At 37.3% G+C, this 23,024-nt stretch overlaps 1 protein-coding gene across 9 annotated transcripts in view; it reads right to left on the bottom strand.

The window, feature by feature from the left end:
• LOC131431782 (uncharacterized) overlaps positions 1–23,024 on the bottom strand; it is a 133,949-nt gene that overhangs the window by 108,276 nt on the left and 2,649 nt on the right. The gene's annotated exons all lie outside the window — the stretch shown is intronic.

The following is a 23,024-nucleotide window of genomic DNA, read 5'->3' as shown; positions in this document are numbered from 1 at the left end:
TTTTTCATCTCTTCGTAACATCACCATCACCGCCTACGGTCCTACGCTCCAGTCGATGACCAGCATGCGGGCCACCCGCCGGGCCTTCGTAGCCTGGGGGTGTTTCCCGCGGACCCACACGAACTGAAAGGAAGCGGCCATAGATAGCACCAACTGGAAGTCATGCAATATTCAATTCACCGACCACTGCCGAACGCCAGCTAAAAGCTTTTTCCAAAAATTCTAGACGACATAATCTAATGATACTATTCTAGTTTTAAGTTAGTCGTTAATTAAGATTAGGAAATACCCTTGGCATCTTAGAGCTTAAGCAGTGTGCCTGAAAATATATATTATACTATTGAAAAAAAAAAAAAAAAAAAGGTTCGTGAAAGTGCGTGTCTAGGCTGAAAGAAACTCAAGCGTACGGGAGCTCCAAATATCGAGCTTCTGTCTTAAGATTTGAATTGGAAACTTTACTAAAGTTTCATTGTATCACAAAATAAGGTCTCGGATAAATTCAAGCTCATTTTCGCCGATAAATGCACCTGGAGATAGATGATCTGGCAATATATTTGAAGTTACGAATTGATAATAAAACTTTGCGATAGTGATGCAAGAATTCAAGAACCAGTTTTGGGAGAACTTAAATAGATATTTAGAGACACAATTCCAATATTTAGCGTGATTTGTCTAAAAAATACACATGTGAAGTATAAATGTATGGCACATCATCAAAAAGCGAACAAATTATCATGTTTTACCACAATTGAATTTGCAATTTGCTGGATTACTATTGCATTGAAATTTTTAGGATATTTCTTATTTTCTTGTTTTGGATGTGTTTGCCTCGAACGGTATGACGATGAAGTTTAGGATATTCGTACATTGTTGAGCGATTGCTCAAACATCATACCTTTATTACATATTACTACTTCTTCACTGAAAACTCAGAAAGTTGACAAATTAGTGCAAGAAACAATTTTTCTCTAGTCATGCACTAGAGCAAAATTGTTTCTTGCACTAATATAGCCAATCTATAAATAGCTTTAACTACAACCTGGATAACATGTCTGTTGAGACTACAATAAAATCAGTTTAAAAATACAGAAATTCGTATATCTGCGATGAAATCCGTAGGGTTGGCGTCACTGATAGCAATTCCGGTAGCATCAGGGACGCAGTTCATACCTGATGCGACGGCAATAGATGCAGCAATAAGTGCAAGTCGTGTTTTTTTTCTTTCTCTCTCCTCTGTTGAAGCACGTGCGTCAATCGGGCGTAAAAAATAACTCTACTTTCGCTTACAAAACAAGCCGACTAGATCATTTGATGGTGTTTGCCGAGTACAAACACATGCCGCACAGGTGCAAAAAGGGGAAATAGAAGCTGCTGTCAGTTAACGATTTGACACTCTTTCAGATGCAGCTGCAGTGAATCTTTCAACATGTTTGAGTTGGATTATGCCTCGAAGAGCACCTGTTAGTTTATTTTTGATTGAACATTTGTACTTTGCAGACTTTTATAAAAGTTCATACCAGTTTGTAGGTCGCTATCAAAAAACAGCAGTAGAAAAAACAGAAAAAAAAACAGTAGAAAAAACAAATGCAGCCGGCCTTCACGCAAAAATTTCGAATTTGTCATTAGATAAACAAATACTGTTTTGAATGCTAAAGCTCAAAATAAACGAGCAGAATTTTGTTGTTACGATTTTCACTACGAATCTGGCTCCATCCCTTCACCAGCGGTGACATTCCTTTCATCGTGTTGGGAATTTTGTAGAACACAATTCGTAGTAAATACCGGAGTCAAGAGAATATTTGTTTGAGGTTTAAAAAATTGCGGCAAATAGATTTAAAAATAGCTAGATACGAATACCAGCGAATACCACCAGAAATGTGATTCATAATTTTTTCAATCGTACTAGAATGAATCATGGAATTCACACCTATAAACGTTCCAAATCGCTTGGAATGCATACCGTATTAGTTTTAGTTTTTTTTTGAATAGGTAATTTGTAAGTTAATCTCAGTTTTCCAAATGAAAAACTTTCAGACCATGGAATATATTTGCCTTCTGATCTACATTTTAAGAATTTGGTCTAGTGTCTTCCTAAACCTCACTGCTTCTGAGTTTATCCGTATTTGCTAGAGATACCCTTTCATGAATCTGGAAATTATTATAAAAAAAATGAGGGTACCAATAACAATTCAGTGTAGCAAAACATTAACAAACTGATTTGTGCTGGTGTTAAAAAAATCTTCGGAATTCGATGCAGTGAACTCAAAATTGAGCGGCAATAATATTCAACATTTGTAAAATGAGTTATAGAACCTGAATAGAAAAGCTTTTTGTGGAGCATCACTGACGCAGTAAAGGGAGTTGCGATCATAAAATGATCAACCTTAACTTAACATATTTCTTTTCAGTGTGCATAAAACAATGTGCTAGCCAGTTATTTAAAAGACGTTTGTGTATAGCATCATTCTAACTATCTGATTTTGACATTGACACCCAGTAGGCAGAATGGCTTCGGATCAAAAGAAGCAACGCATGAAAATTTTGCTCGCGCATCGCGAAAATCCAAACTATTCTTACACCAAGTGGACAAAATGGATCAGGGTCATTTCGGGGCATACCCATGACTTCATTGCCAGTTACGAAGAAATCCAGAAATCTCGACATTCTGTTCTTGAAGCATCTAAGAATCATCTTGAGAACATTCTGTTATTTGAGCGCAATTTGTTTTGTTTACAGTGAGTTAAAAATGTTACCTCTGCAAAAAAATGGAATTGAATCGTGAACATTTTCGTGCAACGATTTATTACGATTTTCGTCGTGGATTATCAAGACAAAAGTGCCTCAATCAACTTAGTTTGACTTTTGGCAGTGTAGCACCATCCTAAGAAACTGTAAAAAAAACTATAATAACGAATTCAATCGTGGTAGTAGTTCGATTGCCGATGACATCAAAGAAGGTCGTCCAAAATCAGTTATTTTGCCAGAAAACATCTGATCTTCTGGGGGAATATATAATACTGATTTCAATACATAAACTAAATACATATATAAGAACCACTAGAAACAATTTTCACATGGTAATTCAAATGAAAAATCTTATGGCAAAATCCGATTTCTGGTAAAGTGAGCCGCTGAGCCGAAATTTTAATCGAATCCGACTTTAAATACCGGTATAACGAGGTAAATGTGTGAAATAGTGAAACCGCTGGAACAATTTTTGAATACTAAAATTCAAATAAATAGTAAAGTTATGGTTTCATAGCACACTATTGAATTTTATCCATTTATTCGACTTCCGGTTTCAGATTGACGGGGTAACATGAAAAAAGTCCACTCGTTTACCTTGGGCACCACTTCGGTTTCTCCTTGAATCAATTTTCACAATAAAAGTTCAAATAAAATAATTTATGACGAAATAGGTTGCTACGAAACTTTATCTAGATACGGCTTTCTGTTCCGGAGTTATACGGTGAAGAGTGTTGAAAATGTCAAGCTAAAATTTAATATAACGATGAAAAATACGCCAAAAATCATTTAAACTGATTGGCTGTTCTGATACTTGGAGTAGTTGTCAACAAATTAAAAAATTAACTCACATCAATTTCTCATATCAGCTGACTTTTAGATACACTTGTCTCAGTATTATGTCAATAAAAATGCTGTTTTCTGTTTTTGAGAATATCGAATTTTGTGATGGCGGAACATCATATTTTTAAATGTAATTTTTATTGTGATATGAATCAAATTTAAATTACCAATTACACTAAGGTCTTTTTTATGCGGTTTTTTATACGACTTTTTTATGCGAATTTTCAGAGTTATGCGTTTTTTAATGCGAATTTTCAGAGTTATGCGGGTTTTCTTCTATGCATTTTTTATGCGGTACGTAAACTCGCATAAAAAAGACTTTAGTGTATATACATAGTTTGATTATTGTCATTAGGACAACATTTGCTTCCAAAATTCTGTGTTTTTTTTGTTGTGGACAAAATTGTAAACTCACCTTTTGCCTTTTGCCTTTCTATAGAAGGTATTAGAATTGCTGAAAAACCCAACTTTCGAACGAAGCCTCGGAGACCCATAGTGTTATATACCATTCGACTCAGTTCGACGAGATCGGAAAATGTCTGTGTGTGCACTTCTCGAAGATATTTGAACGCGCTCAATTTTCTCAGCGATGGCTGAACCGATTTTAACAAACCTTTGCTCGTTTGAAAGGTATTGTTGGGCTATTGATCAAGTTCGAAGATCAAATGGCTGTGACTTTTGGTTCCGGAGATATGATTGTATAAGTGACGTAACCGACAAAACGCGTTGTATTTTTACGCGCTCAATTTTCTCAGAGATGGCTGAATTGATGAATGCGACTTCACAGTTCGTTCGTACATCTCAACCAAGTCAGTCGATAAGCCAAAACCGCTTACGTTCGGGACAGAAGAAATCAAGTACAGTATTGTGTAGTGAACAATAGAACGATCTCGAAATGAGCGAACCAAACGAACAAAAGCTACCGCCGGTACAAAAGAATACAATTATTGTTGACTTCAGACAGTGCAAAAGTCGACCTTCGATACGAGAACTTGAAAGTTTACTTAAGGAGCAAATGCATCTTGACATTAAACGTGTGCATTTACTTCAATGCAATAAGACCAATAATGTTGTTTATATCCAGTTCTATAAAGAGTTGGATGCAATTCAATTCGCTAAAGACAATAATAATATGCACTATGTGGAGCATGAAAATATCAAGTACAACATTCCAGTATATATGGAAGATAGTGCTATAGAAATGCGTGTACATGATCTTCCCTCAAGCGTCATCGATCCTTATATTCGCAAAACTATGTCCCAATACGGAGAGATTCTCTCTACCGAAAAAGAAAAGTGGAAGGATTTTTCCCCGGTATTCTAAATGGCGTACGTTTGTTACGCATGCGCTTGAAGAAGGCTATACCTTCTTATGTGACATTCGGTCAGGATACAAGAATACCGTGCAAATCACTTATTACCTATGACAATCAGATGGCCACATATCAATATTGCCAAAAAGCTGTTCACTACGGTAACCCATGTGATAAACCGGACAAGGAGACAACTTTACCAAAGGACAACGGTACTTCCTTTACACCAACCCCAAGCAACCCCAGTACACCTGTGACAGTCACCAACAACAGGGAAGTATCCCCTTCAACGAAACCATCCAACGTAACCCCTATAGAACAAAGTACGCCAGCTGCAGTTAACAGCTTACCATCCAACCAACCAGCAACTGCAAACAATGTACAACAAGGCGCATCTACAGCAACTAGCAACGAAATCAACAACAATACCACGGCAAAGGATGACGAGACGAACCACGAACAAACTGCCCCTCTATCCTCGCAGGAGGAAAATAGAAGCTCCTCTCCCCCTAGAAAAAGGGTGACAACGAGATCCGATACAAAAAAAAATTATCTAAAAACTCAGCAAAATCGGCCACGTAAAGCTTGTACGCAAATAGGCCTGAATAAAATATCTTTTAAATAAAAAAAAATGCGACTTCTGTTTCCGGAGACATGATGGTATAAGTGACGTAACCTACAAAACACGTTGATTTTTACTGCTCTTATATATAAGGGTGCCACTTTTTTGGGATCACCTCTAATTTCGTAAAGCGCTAGTGCTCAAAAGTTTAACCACCTCGAAAAATGTCCTTATGCATAATTTGAGCTAAATCGGACATGCGTAAGGGGTGCTGCCCGGCGGTTAAGGTTTGAAAATTTTCGATCTTGAAAAAGCACCATAGGGGGAAGTACATGCAATTTCCAAAATCGATAAATTTTTGATGCCGAAACTCTTAAAACTGTATGAAACGTCGAGATTTAGTATCATCTCAAAAAAAAATTTTTTGAACAAATCAACTTCCTGTCCCAAAAAGTCGATTTTTTCAAAAAAAATTTTTTTCGAGATGACACTAAATCTCTACGTTTCATGCAATTCTAAGCCTTCTGGCATCAAAAATTTTTTTTCGATTTCGGAAATTTCATGTACCGAAAAAAAAGTCATAAAAAACTGTCTAACTTCAAAAATTCGCGAAAAAAAAACCACGTATCTTTGGAAATCCGCGTAAAAAGCCGTATATAAAAAACCGCATAAATAAGACCTCAGTTAGTTTTACTGAGAAGGAAATAAGGGGCTTTAACGACCATTTAAGGATTTGATGGAACCATCAATTAGGAGCGACTTAGATTGTCCAAAACAATCGCAAGAGAACTCTACCGTTAACAGTTCTTATCAATCATTACGCTAGTAGCAACCATGATCACGAAACAAACGATAAACACGACAATGCCATTTTGCTACACGACAAGCGGTAGCCTACCTGTAAACGCTGAAATGAGAAGTTCTAACCAACCCACCATTTAGGCTGGATAGTGCACCTACTGATTTCTATTTGTTCCGACACCTGAGGCATGACCTCTCTGGATAACAGATCACTTCATACGAGGTATTGGAAGATGGCATAGATTCCTAGATTGACTCGAAGCCACCAAGTTGGTTTATACAAATTTTCTACAATAAAATCATTATTTTCAGAAAAAAAAGATCTTATAAATATTAGAATGACACACACTCGATTGTGCAGAATATATTCAAAGCCAAAAATATTGGGCTACATTCCACAACATCCCAAATTCCGTCGTATATGTATATAATATTACAACTTCCAGTCGCCTGCATAATTCAACATGCATCTTTTTGACGACACGGATATTGAAAAGCTACCCCACAACTGGACCGTTTCTCGTAGGTCGGCTATGACAGAATGACAAGCAATTAAGCACAGTTTGCTTCCCCCGAGAATCTCTGGGACCTTTTCCCTTGCCGGAGGATACTTCTCTTCTCAGTACCCTTACCATCAGATGGCACCAGTTGGCAAGGTCAGCGATGAAGGTGGTAACACTCTTCGCAAAACCGCTCGGTAAAAGGATGCCTTCAGGCGACCAGCAAAACTGCGACGGTTCATTCGGTGCGCATAACCGTCCCGTTGAATGGAAACAAGTAGCAAAGTGGCCGCCTCATTATCTAACCGAGGGAGAAATTTATCGATCCATTCATTCATGCTTGAAGTCTTCGTTGCCTCATTGACGGCGTTTATTTGTTCGCCCGATCGCCAAGTAACATAGACGCTTTTGTTTTCGCTAGACCCGAGACCCGAACGCTCGGTGGTTATTTCACTGGAAAACTCATTCAATAATATCATAGTCTCACACGATATACCGATAAAATACTTGGAGATAAATTGTTATCGGTTTATGATTAGCGTGTATGTCTGTGTATGAGAGTTTTGTACAGTGCAACCCAGCCCAGTCAGTACATAAACTAGAGAGTGTGTACATGTAGTGATAAAACAACAATTATTGATATTCTACAAATTTGTCTAAAGTATAAACTTCGAGAAAATCATTTTTTATAGTTGTTCATCTTTGATTCTCATTGAAAAATTTGCGGTAATACCAAATGAATGCTTCAGTTTTGACGAGACGACCGACATCTGTTTGCTATCAGCTAGAACTTGTTCAAACAAATCTTTATGAATTTTGACGAACATCTATGTATGATTAAAGCTACAACACAGTGCTACAGTGCACTCTGCACCAGACAACATTGCCGTACTTTTGCGGTCTATGCTATATTTTCCCTACAGCATTTTCACATCCGCGTTAACAAGTAAACCGCTACGGCGCCGACCGGTGCTGCAGGCGAGTGAGACGAGGCTACCGGCGAAAACTGCCGGTCGCCTTTACCCGGTCCATGGGGTGCATCGGGCGGCATCATGCTACGAATGGACGAGATACCTACTGTAGCGCGTATGCACGGCCAAATACGAGTTTTCTCTAGTGCGATTCCGGTCTCTCCCCCCTTGATCCATAATGACGGACTGTAGAGTGAACCTTTTTCCGAGATGGAAAGCTGCAATAACATTGTGGTATTTCCGTATGCGGCTTTCAACCCACCCTGAAAAAAAAGAGCAAACGAAGAAATGGAAAAGGTAAGTAATTTTGGTTTTATGACGTTTGTGGCGATAAAGCAGTACAAAAATGAATCTGATTTTCGACAACCAACAAATGACGAGGTTTACTTGAATAGTCAGATCGGAGATTTAGTAAAGTTGTAAAAATACCACAGTACGAATTTAATGCACGAAACAAACCCCACTTTGAAAAACACTGTCCCAATTTAGCCTCAAGTTGGGACCGACAGAGGTTCAGCCACTTAGAAACTGTTTGGGTTAATCGAATTTTAGATCAGCAAAAAGCTTTACTAATTGGAGAAGGCACCTAGTCTAGGGGCTATTAATAACTTGGGTCTCGATGTTTTCAATGAAGTTCAAGAAGTTTTGCTGTACACACATAAATACCCATAATATACATTCACATCCTTAGTGCACACCAGCCAAATGGAAAAATCGTAAAAACAGAACATTTCCCATCCACTTACGGGAATGTCTCACCTTTGCGGTGTGGTCTCGAACGAATCGAACGAATATCCCTGCAGAATATGCCAATTGATTCACTGATTTGTATGCCAACACCAACCGTCGGAGCAGGAATTCAAATCCGGGTTTCCGTCATCATTTGCGCTTCTTTGATTTCGCGCAATGATTTAGAAACAGAGCACAGGTAGCGCACATTCACAGAGAGGACGAGAACACGCGGCTTAATAATAATAAAAATAGTAATAAAAAGGTTCACCACGACCCGTGCAAAAGATGGCGAGCGGGACTTATTATTAGATTCGGTTTCATCGATTTTCCCACCATATCCCAATACAGGAATGTGAAAACATGATGGCGATGTTTCACGACGTGTAACGCTATGCAGCCAGCTTGGAACGTGAACGTAGACACATTCTCGTTTATCAGCTTATCAATTTTATCAAAGGACTACAAAAAAACGGTGAGCAAATTTTGACCAAAGGATCAATACAATCACCTTAATATATTGTTGCCGTATTTGTATCTAAGACAATCATTCGAAAACATGTTTTGTTTGTCTAACACCCACTTTGAAAATAGCAATATACTAAGCGTCCATTTTTCGGAACAAATCGTCGAAAAACCAATATTTTACACAAAAAAAAAACATTTAAGGGAGGAACTCTAAAGGCGCTAGAAAGTACGGTTCATTTTCATTATTTCATTGTTCAGATACGAAGAAGAAACTTTTTGAGGATGAGAAAAACAAATTTTAAAATATTCACTATTAAATTTCTTGTATCTTGACCCAACCGGTGATAGAGGAAAAACAAGGTTTGATACTACGTGAATTAGGACAGAGCGTTTTTCTGGTTTGTGTAATGTTCAAGGGTTCAAGTCTTACCTTTGAAGCATTGTTTTCGCAAGTATTCATTTCCGCTATCACATTCATCAATCATCATTTCTAAACTGTCGAAGGTTTGGTACTTAAACTAACTTAAGCTAAGCTCATGCCCATTTCACGACACAACAATAGATTTTCTATTTGTGATTTGAGCTGAATCAACAAGATTTAAGAAGACTGAAATAAAAATTTCCACAAAAAGAAAACCGGGAGAATTCCAAAAGCAATACAAGCCTTTGTTTCAAATATTGTTCGCGGTGCCAAACTGTGAAATTTTTTTGGGGCGATCAATTAGTATATACACTGAGGTCTTTTTTTGCGGTTTTACGCGGCTTTTTTACGTCGATTTTTTCAAATAATTTTTTTTGATATTACACTAGAAAGTTACAAAGTTACGCGGTTTTTTTATTTTGTCTTAGAAATTCACGAAATGTCGATATCTGGTGTTATCCCGAAATTTTTTAAGTCAACTCTCTGACACTTTTTTTTAGATTACACCAGACATACATTTTTTTTTCTTCATTTTTGAGGTTTTTTTTACCCGGATTTACGAAGTTACGCGGTCTTAAATTCTCTAAGTTCCAAAGTTTATCTTTTTTTGAAAAAAAAACCCACCTTATTATTTATTATATCGTTTATTTTACCCCGGCTTTTATCATGTAAAACCCACCTAGTGGTGTAATAATGCCTTCCTCATATTACTTATGTGTTCAAGATTTTTTTAACTTGAATAAAATCAGAAACTTTCTTTGGTATAACATAAGCTATATTTTCAATTTGTAAACAGTTATGTCAAGTTAATATAGATTTAAATGTGAAAAACCTGCACGCTATACAAAATTGAACAAACCACGCTGTGTTCTAGGCGGTGGTGTTCTCTTCTTCCGTACATGCACGTACCGTTGCGTACCGGTTTTGCATCGTCATTTAGTATGACAGTGTGAAAGTTTTGGTACTTATTGCCCTATAATTTCGGAACCGGAAGTCAGATCTGGATGAAATTGCACAGTATCTTTTAATACACTGAGAGCTTTAATTTGAATCATGATTTGTGAGAATCGATTCAACCGTTGCTGACAAATCGAAGTGAGTTCCGTTTTTGGAGCTTTTCTGCATTATTACCAGTGCGTTCGGAAGCGGAAACCGGACACTAATACTCCCAAAGTAGATTTATATATCCACTAACTAACGAGATCTGTCAACTAGATGAATTTACCAGTAAATTTGATAAAAATGTGCACCTCGTTTGATGGCGAAAAAATTTTCATGAAGTTGAAAATTTTCACTAATCGCACTATAATACCGGAACCGGAAGTCGAATCTGGATAAACTTTTCGGGGACTTATCAAAGAATTGCAAGATCTTTTATTTGCACCTTGGTTTTTAAAAATCGGTTGAGAAATTTCCGAGAAAATTGACTACGAATTTTCTCATAGATTTGCACATTTTGCCTTGTAATTCCGGAACCGGAAGTAGGAAAAGGATAAAATTCAATACCGATCTATGGGACCATAAGACCTTCCGTTTGAATCTAAGTTTGTGAAAATCGGTCACGCCATCTCTGAGAAAAGTGAGTGACAATTTTTATATCACCCTGTGATTCCGGAACCGGAAGTCGGATCGGGACAAAATTCAATACGATGATATATGACATTCGACCTCGGTTCAAAAGTCACAGTGATTGTATAGCCTTTCTATATGAGAAAGGCAGAAATTTTTTGGAGATTGCACCAGATCTGGACGTTTCATGCATTTCTAAGATTTTTGGCTTAAAAAAAATTATGTTTTGTTTTGCGGTTTTTTTGTGCGATTTTTTTACGCGGTACGTATCACCCGCGTGAAAAGGTTCCAGCGTAGCTTTTTCGTGGAGAGCACCGGATCTTCCGAATGTCCCGAGATAATAGGTTCAAATTGTGAACAGGCTTTCTAGCAAGTTTTCTTTTCCTGATCACACAGACATTTGCGATAAGTGTTCAGAGTTTCATCGTTGTATTCAATTTCAGTGTGAAAAAGCTCCAGCAAAAAAAAATTCGCTCCGATAAGTAACCTCCAACATTCACTGTTATCGGATATTTGACAGTGCACTGAATGAAATCGATATTGTTTCCCAACCAGACACGCTTCACTCATGACATGAATTCCGTTCCTTGTCAGTTTAGTCTTGGATTCACGAAAGCGCAGAGTATGGTTATTTCTGAAAATCTGCTCTAGCTATTGATCGTGTTATCTGAAACTGTGGATACTACACAACAATGTTTGATATCTAGAAATTTGCATATAAAATACTGAGAAATAATTTTACTTCCGAAAGAAATGTATTTCATCAAAACAACTTCTTAGCATATAACAAACATGTACTCGCAGAAAGAAATATTGTAAAAACGAAAATAATTCCAGCTAGTTATAACGATTTTTATTGTTAATATAGTAACAATATCAATTCCGGATCGATTCAACCCATATCTTTTTAACAACAAACGTTTGATGATTTAGGGGTTTTGGTTAACACAGTTCAATTGCAATACTCGACAGTTCAATTTGAACCGCTAAGCAGACGTAAAGTTAACGGTATTTGCGAAGCACTTCTCTTAATTGCGCCAAATTGAACTGCCGAGTTTTGAATTAAGCAGTTCAATTCGAACTGCTCTGCACTGACGAGTCTAAGACGAAACGTGAAGAAATGTTGAACGTAAAGAAATAAAGCAACCAACTTCTAAACGGTGATTTTAAAGAGGTATAGAATTTTAAAAAAACGCAAAATATTTGAGAAAATTTATTGAAATCGATAGAACGATGAATATAATTTAATGTTTGAAGATGATTTCATACAAATTTTAGCCGCGGCTCCGCTTTAGATGGCCCAATTTTGGCACACTCTCTCTAACATATCGGACCGTATTTCGCGAATAAATGATACAATATTGGCTTCCAGTGCGTCAATCGTTACTGGTTTATCATTGTAGACATAAGCCTTAACATGGCCCTACAAGAAATAGTCCAAAGGCATAAGCTGTTCAACGAAGGCGGCTCTTAATTTGGTCATTGTTTCGCGTGCCGTGTGGGATGTGGCACCGACTTGTTGAAATCACATGTCAGGCGTGTCCAATTCTTCCATATTGGGCAAATTCATTCACGGCAACGTTCCGCCCATCGTCACCTTGGAACAAGTATGGACCGATGGGACCACCGGCACACAATCCACACCAAACAGTGACTTTTTTGAGATGCATTGGTAGCTCTTGCAATGTTTCTGGTTGATCTTCACTCCAGATGCGACAATTTTGCTTGTTGACGTATCCATTCAACCAGAAACGAGCTTCGTCGCCGAACACTGAATTTTTCGATAAAATTTGCTTAATCTCTTAACCGAGCATGAATTTTTATAGTAAAATTCTATCATTTTCAAGCGTTGTTCATACGTAAGTCGATTCATGATTAAATTATAGACCAAAAACAGTGTTGCTAAAAAGATACCAGCAAAAAAAATCATCCTTCAGCTAGAAACAAGCATGTTTTAGGCAAATTCACTTGTTGATATTACAATTTTATATTAATTCAAACACTGCAGGTAAAACTTTTAGCACTAGAACAAGTGTAGTTTCAAAACAAATCGTTATCAAAATAAATCCTATAAAATAAATAGTGTATACGGATTCTTAACAGATCATTAACTTTACAACAAAAATCTTTCGATTCCAGTCTGTCTGTAAAAGCTAAATTTCACGCAAAAAGCAAAGAAATTAACCTGCTTTGAGTTTGCGATGTTATCGAAAATGTCGCAGCGAACCATTGTTCACCCACACACCATTAAATTTAAAACGATAGCATGCAGGGTAGGATATAATTTTCGAGCGAATGGTGTTATCTTTATTTCTTTATCTAGCACACCGAAATGGTCCCATTACGTGTGAAATTCCCTTATATTCAGTATCACTTTCCAGTCACAAGGTCGCCATCCATGTTTACCGCAGCTCCGATAATAGGTAATGAGGTAGATAAGACAAACTAGATCAAGCAGCTGTTGATTCACATCAGTGACGAAAATTTGCGCATTCATGATGCATGTTTAATCAGTGTTCCGTCTCTTCTTCGAAGGGCTTTCAGTGAATGCATACTCTCAACGTGAATATAAAATCATGCCAGTGTAGAAGATTCTGAGTAAATAACCAAATAGTTTCCATTCCTTACTCAACCGCCAAAAAAAACGAAAGTATCTTCAAGTCAAATTCAAGAACTACAGAATGAGAGGACTCATACACCGGTTGTAGCTCACATTGAGTTGAAAATTTCTTGCCATTCGTTTGGCCAGATCCTTGACATAGCGCAGTCTCTTACGGTGAGTGATGCTATTATTAGAACCGTCGGAGCCAATTATGCTCGTTTTATACAGACCGTAGGAAACATGGCAATCATGAATAAGAATCACTGAATAACGTGCACTATTCATCTCGGATTGGTTTAATCTTCTAGAAACAATTACTGGTGGCTTGTTAAATGCACTTACATCATGTTTCCTATTGTCACCTACATTGTCAATACATCAATTCAAATGACACGATGACGTCTGATGGACACGATTCAAATATTCCACTCGATCGAGCATGATGTTGTACACCACTAATCTTCTCGTGTTAGAAACAAGCAGAGATCCGTTGAATAGAATTAGTTCCACGGAAATGTTCCTATGTTCGAGCCTTGATCCAAGGCTTCGCTTTTGGTAGACTTCTTTAGGTCGAAGATTAATTCGCTTTTATACCTCATCCGAGATAGTCGAAACAGTATACTGCTTACTATCAAGTGATAGAAATGAAAAACAAATATAGTCTAGAGAACAATTAGACTGTCTCGAAATGAGCAAATCGTACGAGCAAAGACGGAGAGTGTGTCGCATTCGATGTTTGTAACATTAAAAAAGATTCTTAACCAACAAACAAACACACAGTGACTTAGAGAAGTTAATGAGATTCAACTGAACTTTTTTCCGGTATTCTGAATGATGTGCGAAACAAATTCCTTCTTAAGTCACTTCCAGTCACGACGAAGCGTGTTTATGTAGATCGCTGGTTACCTACGAAAACCAGTAGCCACGTATCTGTACTATCAGCAAACGTTCGAAAATACATCTAAACCCAAGGACAATCGAGCTACCTCATTATCGATTCCAGTAAACCCCAGTACTTTTGAGACAGAGCTTAACAATAATCAAACGCTCTCATTAACGAGACCATCATCGGTAACCAATGTAAAACAAGGTATGCCTGTTCACAACGAACGCAACACCTGAACAAATTACAATAATCAGACAGAAAAAACTCAAAACGACGTTTCCAACAACAACAGGAACGCTCAACCAATGCTATGGAAGAAGGCGTGAATAGTGAGCCATTGTAAACAAACATTCCCGCTAAAGGAAAACTTTTTTTGTATACTGAATAAGAACAACCTCAGTTTTTAACAGCTTTAGTTAATAGGAATTCTTCGTTTTTTTTTCATTTTCTTACTAAATGAGAGTTCAAAATGTTGCACAACTCACCCTGTTGTTTCGGAACCAGAAGTCAGATCCGAACAAAAGTCAAAAGCAGTCTATTTTCATAGACGTTGACGCTTTTATTTAAGTCTCAGTTTGTAAAAAGCGACTCAGCTGGTTCTTAGAAAATGAAGAGAATTACGTTTTTGCAGAAGCATCTCGTCCTTATGTACATTTTGTGCACTGCACAACCGGCGAAATTGAAGCAACTAACTGCATTTCCATCCGCATTTTATCATTTTTTAGATTTTCTATTTATTCGATGAAATCAGGTCGGATGGTACCGAATACAACATAATGAGTGATTCTATTCAAAGCATAATATGCAAAAACTCACCCTAAGCTGCTTGCGCTTGCTGGTCAAATGATCTTTATATACCACATTGCCGTGGCTTTTTGAACTTGAGCACTTTGCCTTGTGCACCGAGTTTTTGTATTAGTGTTTTTTCCGTGCACATGAGTTACTGCACTGACTCAAGAAGAGAGGAAATTACTCAGCTCAGCTCTAAGATTTGTTGTTCTCTCTGTCACGTTTGGCTCTGTGAGAACTTGTATGCATGCATACCTTCAGTAGAGGCTTCGGTGGTTTGTGCTTATGGCAGTTGAAAACAAATTGCTGTCTCCAGAGATGTCAGGTTTACAGATTAATATTAGCTTCACATATTCTGAATATGCTGCACAAATTTTCACAGATTTCTGAAGTCAACGAGTCCCTAAAAGTCTTCAAATTTCTATGCAAAACAAAGTATCCTACAGAGCGGTTTATTGCTCAGACTGATTTTTGGTTCGCACACAGAGTTTAAAAAATGACCTGGCATCCTTGGCTGTCTCAGTTGCAACGTCGAAGCGGTTTTGTTGACGATATTATTGACAGATTTGCTGGAAGTGCAGCACGAGGATTTCTTCTGTTGTATCGATGATACGAAAAAAGTTTAATAAAAAAAATCCCATCCAAAAGTATATCGATATTTCATTGTATTGAAAAAACACAAGCGAATATCATTTCCTCAATCTTTAGTTTTCGCTTACAACGAACTGTAATTACTGTATTACATCTGACATAATCAGTGCACAACCCGTAAATTTTGCCACGAGACGCCACTGCGTTTTCGAGTTTTCGACCAATATTTTCGGTATTTCCGAAACCGGAAACTGGGAACAGGTATAGCTGAAATCGATTTGTTTGGCCAACAACTAGCCTAATCTATAAATTGAAACAGTTATGAACCAAATTTAGAAGATTTTTTACGTTTTTTTCAATATCGCTCTATATAACAGGTTGTTATTTCATACACACTACCCTGTATTTCCGGAACCGGAAGCCAGATCTGGATGAAATTGTACATCAACGTATGAAAACACAATACTTTTCATTTAAATCTGAGGTTGCGAAGATCGACCTGGCTGTTTCTGAAAAATTGAAACGATTTCCGGTTTGAAGCACACGACCACTTTCCCGGTACTTCCGGCCATCAACTAACCATACTCATCTAATTGAAAAATTATACGGTTATTTGAATGTATTTGGTTTGATTTTTCCGTGTCATGTATAAAAACACGTTCTTGAAAAGCCTGTTATTCCGGAACCAGAAATATCCGCATGAAATTCGGTAGGGCAATATGGGATTGTTTACGTTTCATTTGAACATAAGCTTGTGAAAATTGGAGTAGCGGTCCCTGAGAAAATCAAGTACACTTTTTTGCACATTTTGCCCCGTAACTCCGGAACCAGAAGTCGGATTCAAATGAAATTCTATAGAAACCTATATGACTATAAGGTCTTTAACTTGAATCTAAGTTGAAGAAAATCGGTTGAGTGGTTCGTGAAATTTTTTTTTCTTTTTTTGGGCACATTTGTCCCGAATCAGAAGTTCGATCCGGGTAAAATTCAATAGGGACATATGAGACCAAGAGACAAAAAAAAGCAAAGTCTTGGCATTACATTCCTTTCGTGGAATTTGGCCTTTCTGTTTCAACAGACTTCGCAGCCGATTCTTAGTGTACAGAATCATTGCATGGCTAGTACTATGGATCCTACTGACACTAAGCATCCTTCCAGGTCGGGGCTCGAACATACGACAGCTGGCTTGTAAGACCAGCGTCCTATGCATTGAACCGCCAACCCGGGACCAAGAGACCTTTCATTTGAATCTAATCGGTCCAGCCCTCTTCGAGAAAATCGAGTGCAAATTTTTTGTTTGGGCCTCGGTTCAAAAGTCGGTTTTCACAGTGATTGCATGGCCTTTCCATATGAGAAAGGCAAAAAGACGTATGGTGTCATGAATTTTCCTCTTTGAGTTATTTGTAATTATCTCATACTACTGAAAATTTTACCATGGATCGCTGTTCATATTTCCGATGGTTAGTTGAATTATGGAATTTTTTTCGATGGTAAATTGAATGAGGAAAAAAAAAGTTACTACCTTAAGTACTACATGGAATGAGAAGTCCCGGACCTAACAAAGAAAACGTCGATTTTTTACCATGAAAACTGTTTTATTCTTCAGTATAATATCCATCCAGAGCGATACACTTGACTCGTTGGTCCTTCAACATGTTGATGAACTTTCAAAAAAAATTTCTGCTATGACATCAGAATTCGACAAAAATTTCTTTCCCTGAAGAAACTTTTTCAGGTTTGGAAATAGATAATAGTCGCTGGGGGACAGGTCTGAAGAATACGGGGGATGGTGGAACAATCCGTACCGCAAATCATTCAATTTCACAAACAAGGTTTTATCATGACACGAAACTCATCTTTTTCCATAGCTTGATAAAAACTAGAACTCGTCTGATACGATCAGCTGTTATTCAAACACTAGTGGAGAGATTGTTTTGATATTTGGTATTGGGTCATCTAAAGGCTTGTTCTCAACTATTCACGCCTTTTGTGTGAGAGGCCCCCGATTTTTAATTCCATGTAGTACTATGTATCTACAAGAGATATTCTCTATTAAGTTCTACCCTTTCTTGTACGAAGTAAATTTCGAAAAGTGGGGTGCTTATTTTAATACACCAAATGGCTTATTTTAATATACAAAATGTAAATTTCAGGAAGGGGTTTTCTAACTTTTTCATTTGCTATTAATTTCAGATATAGTCCCATAATTGAATTGACACAAATAAAAAAAATATAGTAATTGGAACCAACAGCCATCTCATGAATCGTTTACTCCAACTACAATCAACCGATCGCGATGTAATCGGACACAATAACTTCGCAAAATTAATGTGATAAATGTTGAAAACTTTCGTAGCAGCGAATGCGTCAATGTTCATCTTATCCTTTAGGACAGAGATAGTAGATCGTATTCAATGGCTTTAGTGCATCAAACGAATTTTGAAGCTGAAGTGATTATAGGCACGACTATCACAGTAATCATTGGATTTTTAGTGTACAATGTTCTGATCAGAAGACAGCAACTATTAGAAAAATGTGATAAAAGTGTATACAAAATCACAGAAAATACAAATATACATTGGAAGACATTTAAATTTAAGAGCTTAATTTAACCTATTAAAATACCAGCTTTTTCGCGAAATTTATATATAAGGCTTAAAAATCATATGGAAAAATGAAGTTCTTATAATTACCGACAAACTCTTTTTCATCAATGGTATACCCAATAATAATCAAAATAGAAAAGTCGTGGTCGTCAAAAAATGAGATAAATAACTGCTCACAAGTTCCTATCTCATGCCTCCTCTGTGTCTATGATAACGTTTAGTTAATAGAACGGCGTCGACTGGGTGCTATCGCCTTCTGTGTTAGTAGCAGAATGAGAGGGTGCGAATTGATTTGTATGTAATAATTCATTTGAAACGCGAAAATTATTGAAAATCCTTTAAATAGGTTAAGTATTTCGCCTTGGTGTCTCATTGTTGGAATATATTAATCCCCTTAATGTAACTTTCAATTTATTTATTTATTCATTTATTCATTAGCTCCATCTGACTGTTGTCTACACGAAATAAAAAATCAAAACTATACACTAGAACAGTTAACTGAATACGTGACTTGATTCGTGAAATAAACCGGGATGATGGTTCTCCAAACTCATGAAACTCCTCGACGGTTGTGAAGGTTCGAATCATTGCGGTGATTGGTTCGAAATACCCGAAGTAGTGCGATGAAAACGTGGCTCAAGTAAAGTACTACTACGAAGAACTCTCGGAGTAACTCGAAAATTAAACATGGAGAGAGAGAGAGCTATCAACATCACTATTCAATAACTTAGCCAAAAAACTAGCTTGAAGAATACGCCGACGCCGTTCTAATGTATCCATGCTCAATAATCTACAACGATCATCATACAGAGGAAGGTTTATGGTGGTGGTTGAAAGTCAGTTTTTCATCAAGCAATACACTGATCAAGTCAGCTCTTTGGGGGATCGCTCCATTAATGTTATACTCAAACATAATTGGCTTCTTGATACGGTGAAACGACACAACTATACATTTTGAAACACTAACAGCTTATTCCGATGACCCCAATCGATAAAGAGGTCTAAAGTAGACTGAAGATGGATGCAATCTTGGGTGGTACGAACGACAAAATGCAGTTTCAACTCATTGGCGTATGCAATCCTACAACCAGGCTGAAGTAATAGCATCACATCGTTGAAATACAAGATGAATAACAATGGGCCTAGATTGCTACCTTGTGGCACACCAGATGAATTTGTGAAATTCGAAGACGTTATCGAGTCGAGCTTAACACGGAGGATCCTACCAGCCAAGTAAGATTGCAGCAAATTGGTAAATCGTCCAGATACCCCAAGCTTGAATAGCTTGGCTATGAGAATGTCGTGGTTGATCGAATCAAAAACTGGTTTTTAGATCAGTATATATAGTGTCGATCTGGGATCCGAGTTCCAAATTTTCAAAACAAGTAGAAGTGAAATTTAAAAGATTCGTTGTCGATATATAGCATTTAATCGCTTCGAGGAGTACACCACTTACGACAATTTCGAAAATTTTTGAAGCAGCGGATAAGCTAGTAATTCCTCTGTAGTTTGCCACATCACGCTTATCGCTTATTTTTGTAAACGGGTACCATTAACGATTGCTTCCAAATAGCGGGAAAACGTGAATCAATTAGTGATTGGTTGTATATTCTGCTGAGCGGTTTAGCCAAAATAGCAATAGTGCGACAAAAAACAACTGAGGGAATACCGTCAGGTCCAGGCGAGAAAGAGCTTTTTAGTTTCTTAGTAGCACTCGTTACCATTTCAGGTGTAATGATAAAAACATCAAAATCAATCAAATTTCCAGGAACATCCGAAACTGCCAATTCCATTTCAGAAGTGGTAACGGCAGTTGCATTAAACACTGATGAGAAATGGGACGCAAATATTTCGCATCTTTTACCACTTTTCGACGATACGATATCATTTAAATAAACGTTTGCTGGAACAGTTGAGGTTTTCCTCTTCGAGTTAACATAACTCCAGAACTTTTTAGGGTTTTGTTTTAGATCAGTTTGCACACGATGAATTCAGTCTGAGTTATAGTACATTGCTGGCCAAATGAAAGAACTGCTTGTTCTCAGAAGAACGGTGTTTCCGAAGTCGTCGCTGTGCTGCATTCCGTTTTCGTTTCAACTTACGTAAAAGAGTTGTACTCCAAACAGGAGAAACACTAGGGCGACGGAACGGTACGTTTGCATTCAACCAATTGTTCACTACGGAGCAAAACGAGTCTGCCATTTCATCGGAATTCTTATCCGTGAAAAGTACGTTCCAATCAATATCAGTTAGAACAGTGGAGAGTGCGTCGAAGTCAATCTTATTATAATCTAAAGGCAACTAGGTGAATCCATTGCTAGGAAGTGATGTCTCCGCTGCATCACGTATGCCAAAAGGAAAAGAAATTTTGAGTGGCGGATGGTGAAAATCAATTGGTAAGAGAGGCGATACGCAAAGCACAGTGTCAACATCTGAACAGAAAATCAAATCAAGAATACGCTCCAAATGATTACGTATAGGATTCGTCTGATGTAGATTGTAAACTTGTTTTCATAAAAACCGTAGGCAGCATTCCTTGTAATTCTTAAATTAGCATTTTCATATCATCCCTACATATGTTGAAGTATGCAGCAAAATACATCTTAAGAGCAAGAATAACTGTTTGGGTATAAAAAATAATTCTTTTCTTATTATTAGTGTTTCATGAAGGAGCGTCTATTGAATAAGATATTCAGAAGTGTGCAATCTCATACTATGTTCCAAGGGTGTAATTGGCTGGTTCAGAAGATTGAAGGTTTGGAAGGTTTCGATACGGTAAAAAATTAAACATTGAATGCAAACTCGAGTATTGGTAAGATTGGAAAATGATAGTTATTCATACAAAACTGACGAACAAAAACTGAATACGCGTCAATTGCTTGCCAATTGCAAGGGATCGAAAGCCATTCTGTAAAGTTTGAATCCATTTGATGAAAACACTACATTTAGGCGGGGCCTGTCGATGGAACGGTGACTTCGGAACTTGATTCGCTCTGTATACGAAATGGGTCATCGGAATTCACTTGAGTCAACACCTCCCTGAGTCCTGGACTAAAGTTATTTGCATGTATAAACAAAACACATGGAAACATCTCTTTTTCTGTAAACCGCTAAAAGACTGTGGGGCTTGTGATAGCTTAACCCCACACACAGAATCAAAATGGAAAAGTTATTTCTGTTGTTATGTGTGTCATTGATTCGAATTCGAATCGGAATCGAAAGCAATTTTTGGGGGGAATCAAGCCAAACTGTTAGGAATTCAATATTTGTGTATAAAAGAATATAGTCTTTATAGATGAATATCAACGCATTTTTTTCCTGAATGTAGTGAAAAATCTGCATATTCATGTGTTTTACTTATTCAAATCCAACAAAATTTCCTGATTTCTCAGTTCTGTTATTCAGTAATTCCTGAATAAGAATTCCGAATTCAAATCCGACTTTTGTTTAAGCGCGAGTTTGCAAGTTGTCATGTTTGGATACCGTCCAAAAGCGACTCTAATGTTTTATCCTTCTAATTTACAACGATAAGACTGATTCTGAACCGAAAAAAAACAATCTTTGTACTTGCTTCAGGTTATTCTATTCTTTGCTATTAATACCAGAAGATCCGCAAGAAGTGAATGGCATTAAAAATGCTGAGTTGTTCATTCAGAGATGTGGCTGACTGCCGAAACAAAAATCTTGTTTTCTATCTGATTCTTAGCACCAATTGTATACCAAATAGAATCTCTACTTAGAATACTATACAGCATTTGCTCTGCTAAAACAGAATTGATCGTAAAATTATTTTGGTACTTGAAATACCAACGCATACAGATGTTTCAGGTGTTTTCTAATTTAAAAACTTCCTTTGTTCTGTGTTGAATTTTCCATTCGAAGCCGTTCGAATCCCCAACACCATTGACCTATGTCCGCGTGACCTTCTTAAATATCAATCCAATTACAGCTGATGACCTTTCTGTTTGGCTATCGCTCGGAAACGCTCCTCGCTGCCCCTGATTATCCTATATAATATCCTGGCAGACTTGAATCAGATAGAAGAAACATATCGACTCCAACGCTGTCAAGCTGAACTATTTACACACAGCGAACTCGAGCTTATTAGGAACAACGAAACGATGAATAATTCAAACAAAATTTAGGTTGAGTGAAGGATACGGACACTATAGTGTCTGCTCCCGTTTGATAGGTACACGTAACAAGAAAAGAGCTGAACAATGGAATACTTTGAACTTGTTTAGAATGTTTTCTATTCATTTTAAGAGCAAAACTCATAGTCTGCAATAGAAATGTAGAACAGTGAACGAAAAGCAAGGTAAAATTGAAATTCGTTTAACAATTTTCTACGCGGTTTTCCTATTCCGAAAGCTTCGAAAAATCATAACGCACTAAACCGCACTGAACAATGTCTCAAAACGCAATGATCATCAGCTATGGACTAGCTGTTTTTGGCACCATTTGTCCAGGTTTAGTGGAGCGTATCGAGACTGGATGATGTCGGTGTACTTTTAGATTCAATTAGATTAGCTGATGAAGCCACAGAAATTCCTGCAGTTCATTAGCCTACAACAACGACAACATACGTAGCGTTACGCGAAAAACCATTTCAAAGCAGAATACATTGA

Source organism: Malaya genurostris, chromosome 2 (genome assembly GCF_030247185.1).
Source record: "Malaya genurostris strain Urasoe2022 chromosome 2, Malgen_1.1, whole genome shotgun sequence".
NCBI classification, from domain to species: Eukaryota; Metazoa; Arthropoda; class Insecta; order Diptera; family Culicidae; genus Malaya; species Malaya genurostris.
Note: the sequence above shows the minus strand (reverse complement) of the source record. Positions and strands in the feature narration are given on the sequence as shown.